General features: G+C 38.3%; 1 long non-coding RNA gene across 1 annotated transcript in view; it reads left to right on the top strand.

Annotated features, from left to right (window-relative positions):
• Positions 1-16,122, top strand: part of LOC125364816 — a 29,035-nt gene extending 12,913 nt beyond the window's left edge. Inside the window, exon 2 of the long non-coding RNA XR_007213571.1 lies at positions 16,073-16,122. This is a non-coding gene — a long non-coding RNA (uncharacterized LOC125364816). The remainder of the gene's footprint in view (positions 1-16,072) is intronic.
• The last annotated feature ends 442 nt before the right edge of the window (positions 16,123-16,564 follow it).

The following is a 16,564-nucleotide window of genomic DNA, read 5'->3' as shown; positions in this document are numbered from 1 at the left end:
TTCTTAGTGAATTTAAGCATTATATGGCAAAAAGCTACAGCCATTGTCACATATTTTTCTTGGACTGTGCTTGTTACCTGCTTGTAGGAGGAGTAAAGGACATGGGAAGGACTGAGGGAAACATAACTGAATAATGTACAAGCCCTTCTGCCACATTTTTCAGCATTGTCCATCCCAAATGATTTTTCCATGTGTCTCTACCTCCCAGAGAAACCACTAGCTACTCTGTTACACAGTGCCGGCCAAGGGAGAAATGCTCTCTGAGTATCTATGATCCTTTTTTCCTGGCATGTATGTCCACTTCAATAGTGGCCTTCTAGAGAGAATGCCTAATTTAGTTAGGCATCCAAGGAAATGACTCCACTGATGCATTTCAATCTCGACAGAAGCTAAAGGTAAAGATGAACCAATGACAGGCAGGGCAATGAGATACTGCCCAATTATAAAAGATCACCAATTGTAACACTTACAGAATGTATTATTTAAGCTAGTGTAGAATGGGGTCTGTTGGTATTTTTTATTTTGGCTTAAATAGTGAATAAAACGTTGAGGTTTTTGAACATCACTTCACAATATCTGAACTCCTTTTCTATGTGCAATTTCTTTAGAACTTAAGTTCCAAGTAATAGAACGTTGCCAATGAGAAGAATGTAGTTGCCTTCTCTTCCTATCCAATTCAGGAATGTCATTTAAATTTGTAAGGGGCAGGTACAGTCCCCTTTCCTTGGATGACTCAAGCAAGATTGCAAGCATTTTAAGTATAAGTTCTGATTGGTCAAAGTAAGGTTTGTTTATGACAGATCTACTAGCGAGGCTATCCTTCAATTCCATACTTTGGCCTCAGTGTGGAACCTAGAGAAAAAGAGACCGAGCCCCTGTAGTGTGTCATGTAAATAATAGCAGCCACTTGTGGCATACGATTTTGGAGCAAGTGGCAGAAACTCTCTTTCTATCTCATTTGTGCTGGCAATTATTCTAATCACATTAAGTTTGAGTACTAAAAGAAACAATGCATTGTGAGCCTTGTGGATAATGCTCACACAATCCTCACCCAGTATCAGACTACTTTTCTGTTGTAAGGTTCTGTATGTTCTGACTACTGTTTCACTGCAGGAATGTCTGCATCCTACAGTTTTCCCCCTCCCATGCCCTGCTTCCAATCTGTTAAACACATATAACTCAACATCTCTTCCTACACTTAGCCAATCAAACTCAGGATGCTTTCAGGAGGGCTAAAGTTGATGTGTTATTTCCATGACTCAGGAGTCTTTTCTTTTCTTTCTGCTTTATTTCTGAGTTCTATTAAGTTCTTGGGCACATGTTATTTTCCTCTACAACCTGTTCCTCCTTCTGTGTATGGTGTCATCATGAACACTGCTGCTATCTTCCAAGTTATTGTGCCAGAAACTGGGAGTGGTATTTTTCTTTTCCCTTGCCCTAAATGCCAAATTCAATCCATCACAGAATTCCGTGATTCCTCCCTCCACACTATATCCTCAGATCTGCCCTGTTCTCTGTAGCTCTCCTGCTACCCTGGTCCAGATTTGCAAAAGTGTTCCAGCTTTCCAAATTGATGATATCAAGTCAAGCAAAGAAGTCACAAAATCTAGTTCTAACCTAGCCTCTATTTTGGGGAACTTGGGTTTATGTACTATAATATATTTAGGCATGCTATTTTCACCCTTCTCTTTCTCTCTCACTCTCTTTCTCTCTTAAAGTAGTAAGTTCCAAGCTACTAGAAAATTCAGTTAAGTGGAATCCTCTATTTTTACAACAGTGCTGAGCACAAAAAGAGAACTACAGTAGTACATTTATTCAAGACTGCTTTTTGCACAAGATCGTTCCCATGTATAGATTATGCTTGTGACTCACGGTGTCTCTTTTTGTTCTGGCGGCTTTGAATAGCCCAGCAGAAGTTCCTCCAAGCCCAGCAGTTAATTGTCACAGAGAAGCCAGTTTGACGACTCCATGTTTATTTTAAGAGGGCATGCATCCCGTTGGGCCTGCCAGGATGAGTTAGCTGAGAAATGCATTCCTAAATAGCTAAATGATTCAGCGCAGGATCCCATATATGAAATTGACTTTGTAATGCGGCGGCATGGCTCTCTGTTGGAAAGTCTATCTATTTCAGTTCTGTGCTTTATTTTATAATTCAATATTGCATATGAAAGGGTAATGGAGGGAAGCTTTCCTGCCTCACAAAACCCAAGTTACAACCAATACGTCATTAAAACTTTGCCCAGCTACTTGGACGCCTCCTTTGATGAGGTGCAACTCGGTTATATGGGGTAAATGCATTTGAAGATATTCAGAATTGCACACTGTAGCTTGCAAATAACAACTAGGATGCTTGTGAACTGAGAAACCCTCAAGAGGGTACTTACCTCGTTTGCATCAATAAAGTACAACAGCTTCTTATCAGAGGCTGACTTTTGCTTACAGCTAGAAATCTGGCTAAGCTCAGTTTCTAGCCACTTAGAGACTTCAAATAATTCCCAAATTATACCTTCCTTCAAAGGGAATATGCTTTAAATCAAGTGTTTAATGTTAGGAAAATAATAATTCACACACTTGCTCACCTTAGCATGCTTATTTTAATTTAGAAACAGAGAGAACGGAGAACAGTGCAGCCGGCACTCTGTCCTCTTCCTCCCCATTTCCCCCAAATGTGTTCAGTAAATATGCCACTTCTTAAAGAATGAGAACTTAATCAGCACTCAACTCCACAGTGGCTCAACTGAGCACTTCCCTCCACAAATAATATACCAGAGAATAAAAATGGTGGTATTTTTCGGAGCTAGCACATGGGATGGTAATAGAAGGCTGCATGCTTACAGAGAGGGGCCAGAGCGCCTGCTTAGCTCTCAGCCTACTCTTCTGGTGAGCTTCATTTCTTTTCTACCAAAGCACCTTGACGTGTAAGAGGACTGTGGATTATTTCTGGGACTCACTGTATTTTGGGAGCACCTGAATATTTGGAGAGGAGAACAAGCCTGACATTGATAAATGATGTCATCTGATGAGATGGGAAATGAAATATGCTTCCAGGGACCCTCCGTCTCCTCTCAGGCCCTGGGAGAGAGCGATGTCTGGTGTCGTAGTTGCAAGGTGTCCAGATCCCTGGAAACCCACTCTCTCTCCTACATGTGGAGAAGAGCGCCAGGTGCTCTGTGGGGAGAACTAGTGGTCTGTATTCTGTGGTTTTGATTTTGAAAACCCAGATGAGAGAAGCCGTTTGGAAGTCATGGTGCTCAATTTCTAATTTTACATCACCAATCCATAACATGCCGAGAAAGCTACTTAAGGACATTTAGTATCGTTTTCTTTCTCTGGAAAGAATGTAAGAGAAGCTTGTTAATTTCAGACATGCCTTATTGCTCAAAGCACCCAAGATGAGTGAGAAAGGAAGGAGGATGCGGAGAGATTATTTATATTGATGGCATGCTTAGGAGATATGAAGCTGTTTAAAATTTTTACACATGTTTATTCAGAATATTTTTACCCTGATTGAAAAATGAGAGAAAGAAAGTATCACAAAATCTAGGCCAGGCTTATACTCAACACTTAAATTTCTTCTGAAATACTTTTTTACAAACTAAGCACATAGTCCATATTTGAGCATGTCTAGTTACAAAATACCCACAATCTTTAAGTTTAACTTATTCCATCTTTGAAGCATTCTAGAAGTTTCTCTTTAGGTAATACACAATATATCACTTTCCAAGTCCTACAGTATTACTGCAAATTGAAGTTATATTTTTATACCAAAATAAAGTGTCCAAAGACACTGAAATTAGATATGTGAAATTAGCCTGTCACAATTCCCCCTCCTCTTTCTCCTAATACTACCTTATACACAGTCCAAAAACTTCTTCACCATCTTCACTGTCAACAAACCAGGTTGCCCTGGTTCCAGTTATGTTCTACGGAAAGGAGGCAAATGATTACCTGGTTTCTGTATAAGCATATCACAGTGGGGTAACACTGATATTCCTCTAGAGCAATTGTTGACAATCACCACTCTGCTCCCCAAGTGAGACCCACAGTAGTTGGGAGACCTGCGTACCTAATGACGCCCAGCAGTTTTCCTGAAAGACCCATGGGTGAATAAAAGCATTGAGTCCCTTGTCGTGGAGGGCCTGAGAACTTTCAGTGTACCCTGTCCTGTCCATCCACCTCATCGTCGGTGCGGTATTCCTTCACCTATCCAAGTAAGCAATGGATGGATGCAGCAGTTGTCGTGATGAAGGGAGACATCCAGAAACATTGGTTTGAGTTAGAAGCACGGGAAGTGGGGCTACTTCCTGATGTTTCGGAGAGATTTCTCCAAAAGGTGCAAAGGAAGGATGGGCAGATTGTGGTCAAAGGTGTCTGTAAGGGATTGCTGGACCAAAACCCTGCATTTGCAAAACTATACGAGTCATGCCAGCGTTTCCCTGAACCACAAAGTTTCTAGAGGAGAAGCTCTGAAATACAAAATATCATAAATTCCCCCTTCTCCTGTACCTTTCAAGATCTAAATTTTGAGTTTTTTCTTTTTCATCCACTACCCCAGATCCAACGTATTCATTTCAATAGCTGTAACCGCATATTTGTATCTAATCATACCAGTCACAACGAATCATTTTTTTCTCTTGAATTGTCTATTATCAAAAAGGGTAGTCCTTTTTGTAACGTACAGACAATTATTATTGCCTCCACTCTGGCACACATAGGATACCATAAATGAATTGACAAGTCATGTCAATAGCACCATTTCAGTCAAGCAACAGAATCAAGCAGATAGAACAAACGAAACCAGGAACAGATTAGGACTCTGGTCATATGTGTTAAAAGGATATCAGCCTACTCACAGGTGTTGCATTTAAGTGGATGAAAGAAGCACCCTACTCTGGAATTGTCAGAGGGCAATTCTACATTTTCAGAACACTTGCCTGTTAAAATAAGAAAATCCTTGTTTGTGGCACAGCACCATTTAATGCCCATACTGGCTCAACAAGTTGTGTAGGCTTCAAAGAGTTGAGGGTCAAAAATCCTTTTGAATAAATTTCTAAAAATTCTATTCTAACCAATAGCAGTATCAGATACATTTAGTTTTAACAGGTATAACATACCAGATCTGAGACTATAGGCCGTTTATTAAGTACATTTTGCAGGGCTGGGAATATGGCCTAGTGGCAAGAGTGCTTGCCTTGTATACATGAAGCCCTGGGTTCGATTCCCTAGCACCACATATATAGAAAACAGCCAGAGGTGGCGCTGTGGCTCAAGTGGCAGAGTGTTAGCCTTGAGCAAAAAGAAGCCAGGGACAGTGCTCAGGCCCTGAGTCCAAGGCTCAAGACTGGCAAAGAAAAAAAAAGTGCATTTTGCATTAAAATGTGTATCTTGATCAGACTGTAGATGGTCCAGAAATCTTGAATCTTAATAGAGATGAGTGTTGGCATGGCTGTTTACCTAATTGGATCGATAATTATGGTGGTATGACTGGAGTTGTCTAATTGGGTTGGTAAAAGTATTTACAACCTGAAAAAAAGTCAACAAGGATGAGCTACCATTACATGCCCTAAGAAGAGACTATTAGCCTACTCGATCGAGAAAGAATTGGTTGGGACTGTATGCTGTGCAATGAGATTTCTCTCACTTGAAGACTAGCTAGTCAGCTTTTAGCAAGAAGTACAAAGCAGGGTGTGTATGTGTATACAGTGGTAGCCTCTGTTCCATCAACAGGGAACCTTATACTTTGGGCCAGCCGGTGGTGGTGGTTACATTGCCATCTCAGTGCGATATTGGATCAGGCTAGGACTCACATCCACCTGGGAACTATAGGCTCAGTCAGCAGCTTGAGCCAGTGTGTCTCAGAAAACTGACCCTTGCCATGGGCAGTATGAGTGACTCTGGTACTCTTTGGTCAGCAGCTGAGATTTACTTCTACATTTTTGTGGCATTGCAGAGGGCTCCCCTGAGCATGCCAGTGTCTATTGGTAGTCTGTTGGTAACAAAAGTCTTAAATTGAAAAGCTAGTAGATGAAAATGACTTTGAGTTTTGTCCAGTAACTCAACTGTCTACATCTACTTTTTGTTCAGTATGGCTAGTGTTGAGGCTGAACAGTTACAAAAGCTGGTGGAAATCATTGCATTTTAGATTTGTAAACCATTAGTGAAACAGGCCCAAGCATTATGGGATCTTTAAAGTATTGAAAGCCCCATTGAGCCAACAGCATCGTTGGGCATAACAATTCTCCCAAATTGTAACTATCACATTTTTCATGTGAAGTAGAGATATTGCTTGGGCTGGATTGCTAGTATTTTTGAAGATAACATTTCAGTTCAAGAGGCAAATTCTGTTGGACAATTTTTTTTTTTACTGTGTCAACCCTTTAATCCAAGTTGGCCCACTCTAAAATAGGAATATGAGCCTGAAGAGTAACAAAGAGTCCAGGAGACAGTTCATTTATGTCAAGGACACAGGACCAAGCTGAAAGATGCTTTTGAAGACTAGTCTACTTGGTAGTCTTCAGGGGCCATGAATCTCAACCCCAAGGGACTCCTCTGGGGGGCAGCTTCTACCTTCTGCCTGAGGCTCTGCTTGACAAACTCATCAGTTACAGAGACTTTTAGGTTAAAAGGATCATTAGAATTGTGGGTCCCCAGAGTTATTAGCTCTCTCTCTATGCAATTCTTCTCAATCAGGAGAATCTCTTTTGGTACCTATGAGATGGAGAAGGATAAACAAATAATACATCACATTCTCTTATACACTTAGATAAGGAAGCAACAAAAATAGTGCATTAAACTGATTCAAAGGCTCCATCCACAAGATCATGTTCAACTTCCTTCCCTGGGTTTTGAAAATCTTGAGAGAGTCAAAGTTTTCAATAGCTGCTAGGACTCATTGTAAAAAAGACTCTTTACTAACATCTATGATAGATTTTTATTTTATTTATTTGTTTTTTGATGGCTCTGGAATTTGAACATAGGACCTTGTGCTTGCAGCCAGATGCTTTACCACTTGGACCTCCAAACCTTTTTGCTTAAGTTCTTGTGCTTCTACCAAGGGCAGGCTGTAGAATGGGGTCTTTCCTATGTACATTTCCTGCATAGCTCGGATTACATTTGTATGCCACACTGCCTTGCTTATTCTTTGTGAAAGTCTCTCCAAATTTTTGCCTTGGTTAGTCTCAAACCACGATCCTTTCTCTACTTCTCAAGTAGCTGTGATTTCAGTCCTAAGACACTATACTCATCTGTAATGCATTTTAGATGGCATGGAAATAAGTGATCGAAAAAAAGTTAGAGATGAGTGACAGTCCTGCGCATGTGTTACCATACTTCCTTGTCAAACATTGGACCTCATGATCCTTATTGCCTAAGTCAAGCATCTCAAGTTCTAATGATATACCTGTTTTCTGAACAAGATGGTCAAGAACTTGTCTTCTCTTACCCACATGGTACATGTTTTTGTAAACATTGTTGATAGGAGGCAGAATCTTCTATTCAAGATCTGCTCAAGGAGGGCAATTTATAGGACTGATTCTTATAATAAGATTAGCCTGAGCCTGACAACCACATTAACAGGAACCTTTTGGCAATCTCTAGTGGAAGTCAGTGACAACTAAGTCACCTTCCAGAAAGTGTCACAATTTGGTGGGGTTTTATTGGGGGGGGTTGTTTGTTTATAAAATGGATTCATTAATGTAGTTTGTCTATTAGTGCTGGTTATGTTTTATGTGCTTGGGATTTAACAGTTAACAAACCAAGCAGAAATCTATTTGGAGAATAGAAACACCAGGTGAGAAAACTATAGCATATAGTGGAAATTGACAAACTCTGTGCAGAAAAAGGAACAAAGACAGATGAGAAGAAAAAAGGAGGAGCAAAGGGGAGAGAAGAACAGATTTTTCCATGGTGAATTCTCAGTGGGCCTTATTGAAAAGGTAGGGGGTTGAGTCAAGAAAGTACAGGTAGACAAACAGACTTTTTTTTTTTTTGTCAGTCATGGGGGTTTGAACTCTGGACTTGGGTGCTGTCCCTGAGCACCTCAACATAAGGCTATCACTCTACTCCTTGTACCACAGTGCCACTTCCAATTTTCTGATGGTTAATTGGAGATACAAGTCTCATGGACTTTCCTGCTTGTGCTGGCTTTGAACCACAATCCTCAGCTCTCAGCCTCCTGAGTAGCTAGGATTACAAGTGTGAGCCACCCGTGCCTCACTAGACAATCAGACTCTTGTGAGAAGAACATTTTCTTTTCTACTTTAGATCTACCACTTGGAGAAGTGCCAGTAGACAACAGTAGATCATTGGAGAGACAGATAAATAAATGAGATACAGATATTTCAGGATGAGCCAGGTTCCTTGTGCATAGATTCATATGAAGGTTCCATCTTGGAACTAGGTTCAATCTCTACCTCCCTTGTGAGTAACTTGTTCAAGAACACATCCTCTAACAGTTCAATGGTTCTGGAATATTTCAAATGATGGGGCTTCCCTCAGGAACAATCAGCAGATTTGTGTCTTGTTCTGCATGACTAAAGGAATTCACCAGAGGGAACTCTCCCTGAACAAAGGGTAAATCTGATCTAAAACTGAATTCTACTTTCTATTTTAGGACACAAAAATCACTGATGAGCTCACAAATTTCAGTGTTTTAATTTCAAAAAAGAGTACTGAGATTCCATCTAGTGCATTATTACATCAAGCCAATATATATATCTCCCTATATTTTACCTATTGTCTCAATTTTTCTTCTTGGAGCCATTATAGTTATGAAGAAATTCATCTTGTATGTTGGAAGGTTAAAATATTTGAGGTAATCTGACTTCTTCCTCCAGTTTTCTCCACTCCTGGGGGAAGAGCTGAATCTTTAAGAAATAATATCATTTTTTAAAAATTTAAATCATTAGGATTTCTTACTGTCTTATAAAATATCCTCTGAAAATGTTCTAATTTACCTTAAATTGTGGTGCTTAATATGGAATGAGTGCACTGAAAGGGTTCTGAGTAGCACAGAGAAAAGAATATTGCCATCTCATTTGTTGGAGGTATATTTTTGTTTCTGTATCTTAAAACCACACTAGCTCTTTTGGGGAGATGTTGCAGTCATCATAGATACTCACTGTGTCAACTGCGAACTAAAATAATTGTTGTCCTCTGCGCTTGACCAAGATAAAATTTTCCTGTGTTCTACCTAGGTGGTTATATATTGAGAGAACCTTAATAGCAAGAACAGACATTCTTCCTGTTAACGTTAAACTTACCATATTTAACACAATGTTTCTGACTGTCAAAATACTTTCAATTTTCCACCCGTACATTTTACATTCCACCCCCCAGTTTCATGTCACAGAGTCTGTGTTTTTAATTGCTATCTAAGGTGGTGAATTTAAAATTCACATCAACAGGAAGATTTGTAGTAAACTGGCACATAATATCCTAAAATTGAAATCTAGGGTTTGTCAGTATAATTTTATTTTGCAAGTTAAATCATTAATGTTTATTCATTATGAAGTCCTTCATATTTGCTAAATGAGGCAGTTATTGTTGAACACAAGATTTTCAAATCACTGTTTATGGATGACAGCTGAAATCAGATCAATCTCATCATCTCATTTACTCGAATATTTTGTTTGTGTTGTACAGTATTGAGCATGTGTGACTGAAACAGAAGTCGCTATGATAGTTGGCTTAGTTTTGAATTCCACTCCCCTTGTAGTCTCAGGAAATATCTGAATGAAATGAGTCAAATGACTAAAATAAGAATGGTAAAACCTTTTGTGTAAAACCAAAGCATTAATAACTTTTAACAACTGTTCTTTTATTTATGCTGCAATCATTTATTGATAATCTCCTGTACAATCAGCACTATTTTTGGTGCTGAAAATATATGCAAGAAAAAATATTGGCTCTTGAAACTCACAGTATATTAGAATGAAATAAGAAATCACCATATACATATAAACATAGTAGAATAAAACAAGAAATAATAAGATGCACATATATATATATAGGTGTTCATATGCACATGGATATAAGCTGTGTTGTGTTTATGTGTATAAGAAGGAGAAGAGGAACAGATAATGATGGAGAGTGAATTATATTGAAATTCATTGTATTTATATATGATACCTAAAAGAGGATTCTTACTGGTTCAAGTGACTGTTAGAGGCCCAGGTCTCTCATGGTGACTTTGGCCAATAAAATACCATCTTAATCATTTTTTATAATTAGAACTCTTGCATTTTATTAAAAATCTTCTGACTCCATCTCATGAGGTTATCTCTTGTATTATGCTCTAAAAGCATTTATTACCATACATATCATACATCTTCTTACATATTTAGGCCTTTACTCCTCTCTCAAATTAATTTGGCTTATGGTTTTATTTTCTTACCATGTATTCATCCAATATTTCACTTCACCCCCATGAGCCTCACCTGACTCACTCCCTGACTTTAGCAAGTCTTTGCTCTATGCCATCTTCTCTGTAAGGCCCACTCTGGCCATCGTAATCCAAGTTGCAACCCCACCTGCCCTGCAAATATTCCTTCATCCTCTAGCACTTCATTCTCTTCCAGTAAACCATGTGTAGTTTATTTTCTATCATTTGGTTTACCCATATGTATCAAGTACCCAAAGAGTCCCTGGGCCAGAACAAGTTATTCAGCCCAGTTTAATGAATGAATAGATGAATGCATAAAAATGCTATAAAGCATTTTATCCAAGCCAGTCATTAAAAGTTGTCCATGAGCCTGTGTGATTTGTTGCATTGGTGCTATCCAGTGTGTGATAATTTGAAATGCAGTATGTTTCAGCACATATGTTATTTTCACTTCAGTGTTTAAAAGAATCCAAAGAGTGTTAACACAATATTTTAGACACTGTGAAGCTGTGAGCACTAAGTTTCTGTGCTTTGTCCATTCTCTCAAAAATTGCACGTGGGTGTTGTTACGTTGATTTACTCCTTTGAACAACTAACTTGTAGTTTAACGAAATGAACACCAGGAATCTAAAATATATGTTGTATGGGGACAAAGTCAAGGGGAGAGAAGGCAGAAAAACAGAGAGGAAGTTTGGGCAAATGCAATCAGAATCAGTGATAAACATATGTGAAAATGGATCTAGGTAACTTGAGGGGGATGGGTGAGGTTGGGACAGATGTGGGTGGTTGATAGAAGGGTTAACGCTGATCAAGATGAACTGTACTTATAAAACTGACATGCTGAATTAAAACCTCTTTGAACAACTAAGGATAATTTTTAAAAGAAAATTAAAACGTAGAGAGAGAGAGAGAATGTGTGTGTGTGTGTGTGTGTGTGTGTGTGTGTGTGTGTGTGTCAGGGGATACTGGTGGCTCATGCCTATAATACTAGCTACTCAAGAGGCTAAGATCTGAGAACTGTGGTTCAAAACAAATTGTTGCAACAGTCCATGAGACTCTTATCCTCCAATTAACTATCAGATAAAGCTGCTGAGGAGCTGTAGCTCAAGTGAGTGCTGGTCTTGAGTAAAAACAGCTCAGGGACATGTGATCAGGTCCTGAATTCAAGTCCAAGAACAGGTGTGTGTGTTTGTATGTGTGTATATATGCACACATATGCACACATATATGAATGTACGTATATATGCCTGTATATGATATATATATATATATATATGCCTGTATATGTGTGTGTGAGAGAGACAGAGACAGAGAATTCAGTAGGCCATAAGATTATATAATAGCTTTAGAAATTATTTTCCTCTTGCATTTTTGCATTTCTTCTATGACTCTTCTTTGTTCTTTTTTACCCAAGAAGAGTTCAAAAATATCTATGTGAAAGATAGTATATTTTTTGCTTTAAACATGACCTAGTCATGGGAATTTGAATTTGTGAACTTACTTTGAAAAGTAATTTCAGAGAGCTCTTAGTTTATTTCAAACACTATTAAATGTATACAAGCATTAGCCTTGTGAACAGCTTTTCAAAGATGTATGTGTTTAACTAATTGAAGGGTGCACACATTAGAGCCTTTTATTTATTTAATTTGAAATTTTGAAACAGGATCTTGCTAAGGAGCTCAGAGAGACCTCAAACTCACTATGTAGTCCAGCTGGACTTGAACTTACAATCTTCCTGTCTCAGACTCTCAAGTGCAAGGATTATAGGTGTGTGACACAACACTCATCCATGAAAGATATTTTTTAAAAAATGAAACAACAACAATTTGCTGAGTGCAGTGGCACACATCCATCTGCTCAGTTGGTGGAGAGAGACGTTAGTTCAAAATCAGTCCAGGCAAATAGCAAGGCACTCATGGTGGCTAATACCTGTCATCTCATTTAGACAGGAAATTGTAGGTAGGAAGATGACTATCAGAAGCTGCTTTCAGCAAAAAGCGAGAGCTTTATCTTCAAAATAACCAATCACAACAAAGGCTAGAGCATGGCTTGAATGGTACAAGGCCCTGTGTTCAAACCCGCTATGTCATAAACAAATGAAATCCATCTAGTCCCTGAGTCTTGACTGAGTCTAGCTTGTCTTCACATTAAAGACGAATTGGGAAGAAACACTATAGTAAATCATGAAGTCAGTGCATAAAATCCAGAATGAGAGAGAGCACGGCTTGTTCCCCATAGAATCTTCTGTGAGCTATTATTCACCTGTGAAATGGGGCTAGGCACAGAAACCTGTTTCTCAGAGCTGGTTGTCATGAAGGAGGTTGTACAGAGCAGGCTGCTTTTCCTACTTCGGCTAAAAAAAAGAAATCTTGAGTCCTACTGTAGAGGAAGGAAAGAGTCACTATTAGATTTAGAAAATGTGACTATCATCAGTTTTTTTTTCTGAGTTCCCATTGTTAAATGTCATTTTAGTTGCTGGAAAAGGAGAGAGAAAGGATAGTTACATGCGATTATCCAAAGCTAAAAGCTCAGCACCTGGTAGATAGAAGCTATCAACGCAACTCCCAGTTTTGAAGAGGAGCTTAAAACATAAGTCAGTGCCTGGACACATTTGTTAAATCATCCTCAGTATTTCCATGTAGATCCTATTATTTCTCCAAATTCCTCCGTGATATTGCACTTTTGCACGATGTCTCTTATCTCTGGTGTGAGGTTTTTCCAGCTGTTGGAGGGAGGAAGTTCTATTCTTAGGAGTTTCATATGGAAACCCTGATAAGAAACACAGCACTGTGGTACTGTAAAGAGCTGCTCTGAGGAAAAGCTTTCATTGTCTGGTGGTGTATCACTGATTGTTAGTTTTAATCAGAGGCAATCTCATAGCTTAATGAAATCATTGGAATTAGATGTTCCAAGTCACTGAATGTATGATAGAGGTTTATTTTTTATGTAAGATAGAGGTTGTTTTTTTATGTACTAGAATAATTAACCTGAAGAATATAATTAACATTGTATAGAATGATATTATTTATATATAAAGGTGTGTATACAATCTAATATATGTAAGTATAGGCTATAGAACTTGGAATGTATATTTATATTACTGTATAGTATATTGATATGAAGTGTATATTGTTACAGATATTCTCAGTTCCTGTTTCATTACACTGCACACTGTATATAGTTACTTTCAAGCAAGTTGTAGCCTCTTAACTATGGAAATCTCTGTCAAAAATCTCTGGTTTACTGTTGCCTCCATTCTTCTGTCTTCATGAAAAGGTACAATGCTGGCTGCCATCCATTCTTCTATCTCCTATATATTACCTAGATTTCTGTTTCCTGACATTTACATCCCCCTGAGGATTGTTCAGAAACCACTTTACATTCTGCCTGTTAATTAATGGATGTGATTGCTCTCTTCATGTAACCGGAACTTCTCTTTCTTTGGCACTTCAGAAATTATTGCTGTCTCAGGTTCTATAACTTCAAAATATGACCTGTTTACTAACACACAGAAAACCTTCCATGAGTTAGACAAGAGGAAGATTTTCAAATTCTTCTGTCACACTTAAGAACTTAAGGTGTAATCTTACTTTTTTCATATCATTGAATCTAATATGTATGGTGATATGCTCTTCTACACATCAGACTTGAGTGTTACTGTCTTCCACTGTACATCTCTTCTTTCTGAAAAACATAATAAGTTTTCAACACGCACATCCTAAATACATACTAATGGGAGCATATCTCTATTTAATTATTTCAATAAAATTTATAGATTATTTTACATGTGTAATGCTAGTCAGTAAGTAATTGTGAAATAGATTTGTAGGATTTATTATAACCAATACCGTTGGGGTATCCGGTCAGGTGTGTGATGGACATGGTGGTCAATAACTGGTCTCAGTCTGTCTTCTAGAACTGCAGACACTTCACATTAAATACTACAACTTGCAATTGCAACCTAATCAATTTCAATTTTTTTTAAAAAAGCCATCTAGGCCAGATATGAATCTTTACTCAAAGCTTGCATATATTTTTGTCTCCTGATTCCATGCATTAGGATCAGATTGACCTAGGTCCCAGTCTCTGCTTTGTTGCACAGTATCTATATGGTCTTTATCAAACTTCATAACCTCTGTGCCTTGTAGGGTTCTCTGTAATAGAGAATTATTGTATTCTCTTCGTCAGAAGAGTGTCAGTGAGCTAAATGAGGTAATGCAAACAAATCTTCGAGAACAATTCCTCACGTGGCAAGCTCAATCAAATATTAGTTGTTTTTCATCTCATGTAGAAATTTTGCCATCATTTCATATGAAAGACAAGCAGGTTTCACTGAAAACTTTCAAAGTTATTTGAAACTCAATATTGCATTAGAAGATCTTGGCCTTACCAAGTTTTCACTGGGGAGAAATGGAGTATGGTACAACAGAAGTAGAGAGTGGGGCAATAGAAGATATTCATAAGCTGGGCACCAGTGGTGCATACCTGTAATCCTAGCTACTCAGGAGGCTGAGATCTGAGCAGCATGGTTCAAAGCCAGCCTGGAAAGAAAAGTTAGTGAGATTTTTTTTTCAAATTTTTATTATCAAACTGAAGTACAGAGAGGTTGCAGTTTCATACGTTAGGCATTGGATACATTTCTTGTACTGTTTGTTACCTTGTCCCTCATACCCCCTTCCCCCTCCCCCTTTCCCTCTCCCCCCTGGAGGTGTTCAGTTCACTTATACCAAACAGTTTTGCAAGTATTGCTTTTGTAGTTGTTTGTCTGTTTTTACCCATTGTCTCTCAAATTTGGTATTCCCTTTCAATTTCCTACTTCCAATACCAGTATACACGGTTTCCAATATACTCAGATAAGATTACAGAGGTAGGTACAACCATAGGAAGGTGATACAAGAACATCATCAATAATAGAAGCTATAGATACACATAGGACTTTGAAAGTAGTTACAACTGTGATATAACAATTGTTTCCATAACATGGAGTTCATTTCACTTAGCATCATCTTATATGATCATAAGGGTATAGCTATTGGGCCTTGTGATGCTCTGCTATGACTTGCCTAAACCTGTACTAATTATTCCCAATAAGGGAGACCATAGAGTCCATATTTCTTTGGGTCTGGCTCGTTAGTGAGATTTTTAACTCCAATAAACTACTCAGAAAAAAGTTGAAAGTAGCAGTTTAGCTCAAGGGGTAGAGCATTTGCCTTGAGCAAAAGAAGCTCAGGGACAGCACCAGGCCCTGAATTCAAGCTCTAGGACCAGCAAAAATAGAAAGAGAGAGAGAGAGAGAGAGAGAGAGAGAGAGAGAGAGAGAGAGAGAGAGAGAGAGAGAGAGAGAGAGAAAGAGAGAGAGAGAGAGAGAGAGAGAGAGAGAGAGAGGGAGGGAGAGAGAGAGGAGGGAGGGAGTAAGGGGCAAAGGAATGAAGGAAGGAAAACCAGATATTTGTAAAGAGTAAACATTTTGAATTCAAATAAGTGTAACTTGTTTTGTGTTGTTGCTGCTTCTGAATTGGCTTATCTAGAACAGTTTACTTTGCCTGTTATATCAGCTACCTATTGTATAATAATTCACCAGAATTCAGAAGTTTAAATCAACATTTATTTATTTATTTATTACCTTGAAGATTCTGATGGCCCATGTGTCAGTATATAGTTTAATTCTGTGTTATTCCCATTGCTTCACAGGGTTGCAATGAAGAATTACGCCAATGTTCAAAACAAACAGACACCAGAAATCCCTTCAATTTGGAATTAAAGTTACAGAAATATGCTTTGAAATGGGTTAAAGAGAAGATATTTCCAAATAAACAACAGCTGAGGTCATGCATCATCAGCAGACCAATGAAGGATGAGGCACACTGAACACTCTTCTTCAAGGTGAAGGAAATGATGCCAGATGTGAGGCTAGATGGAGAAACAAACAAAAGACAAGCAGGATTACAAAAATATAAAAGGAAAAATTGGCTTTGTCGTAAGTCACTCTAACCTCAATAGCAAATTCATTTAAAAATAATGATATCACATGTTTTGATAAAGCAATGTCAACAGTGGTACAGGAATAGCCAAATTTTTCTAAGTGGGAACCAGGAAGTAGAAAGTGAAAGGTTTGTCAGTGGTGATGGCCATGGAGAAATGGATTGTCTGAAGTATTAGATGTGAGGGGTGGAATATGAAATT

The sequence above is a fragment of the Perognathus longimembris genome, chromosome 16, assembly GCF_023159225.1.
Source record: "Perognathus longimembris pacificus isolate PPM17 chromosome 16, ASM2315922v1, whole genome shotgun sequence".
NCBI classification, from domain to species: domain Eukaryota; kingdom Metazoa; phylum Chordata; class Mammalia; order Rodentia; family Heteromyidae; genus Perognathus; species Perognathus longimembris.
Note: the sequence above shows the minus strand (reverse complement) of the source record. Positions and strands in the feature narration are given on the sequence as shown.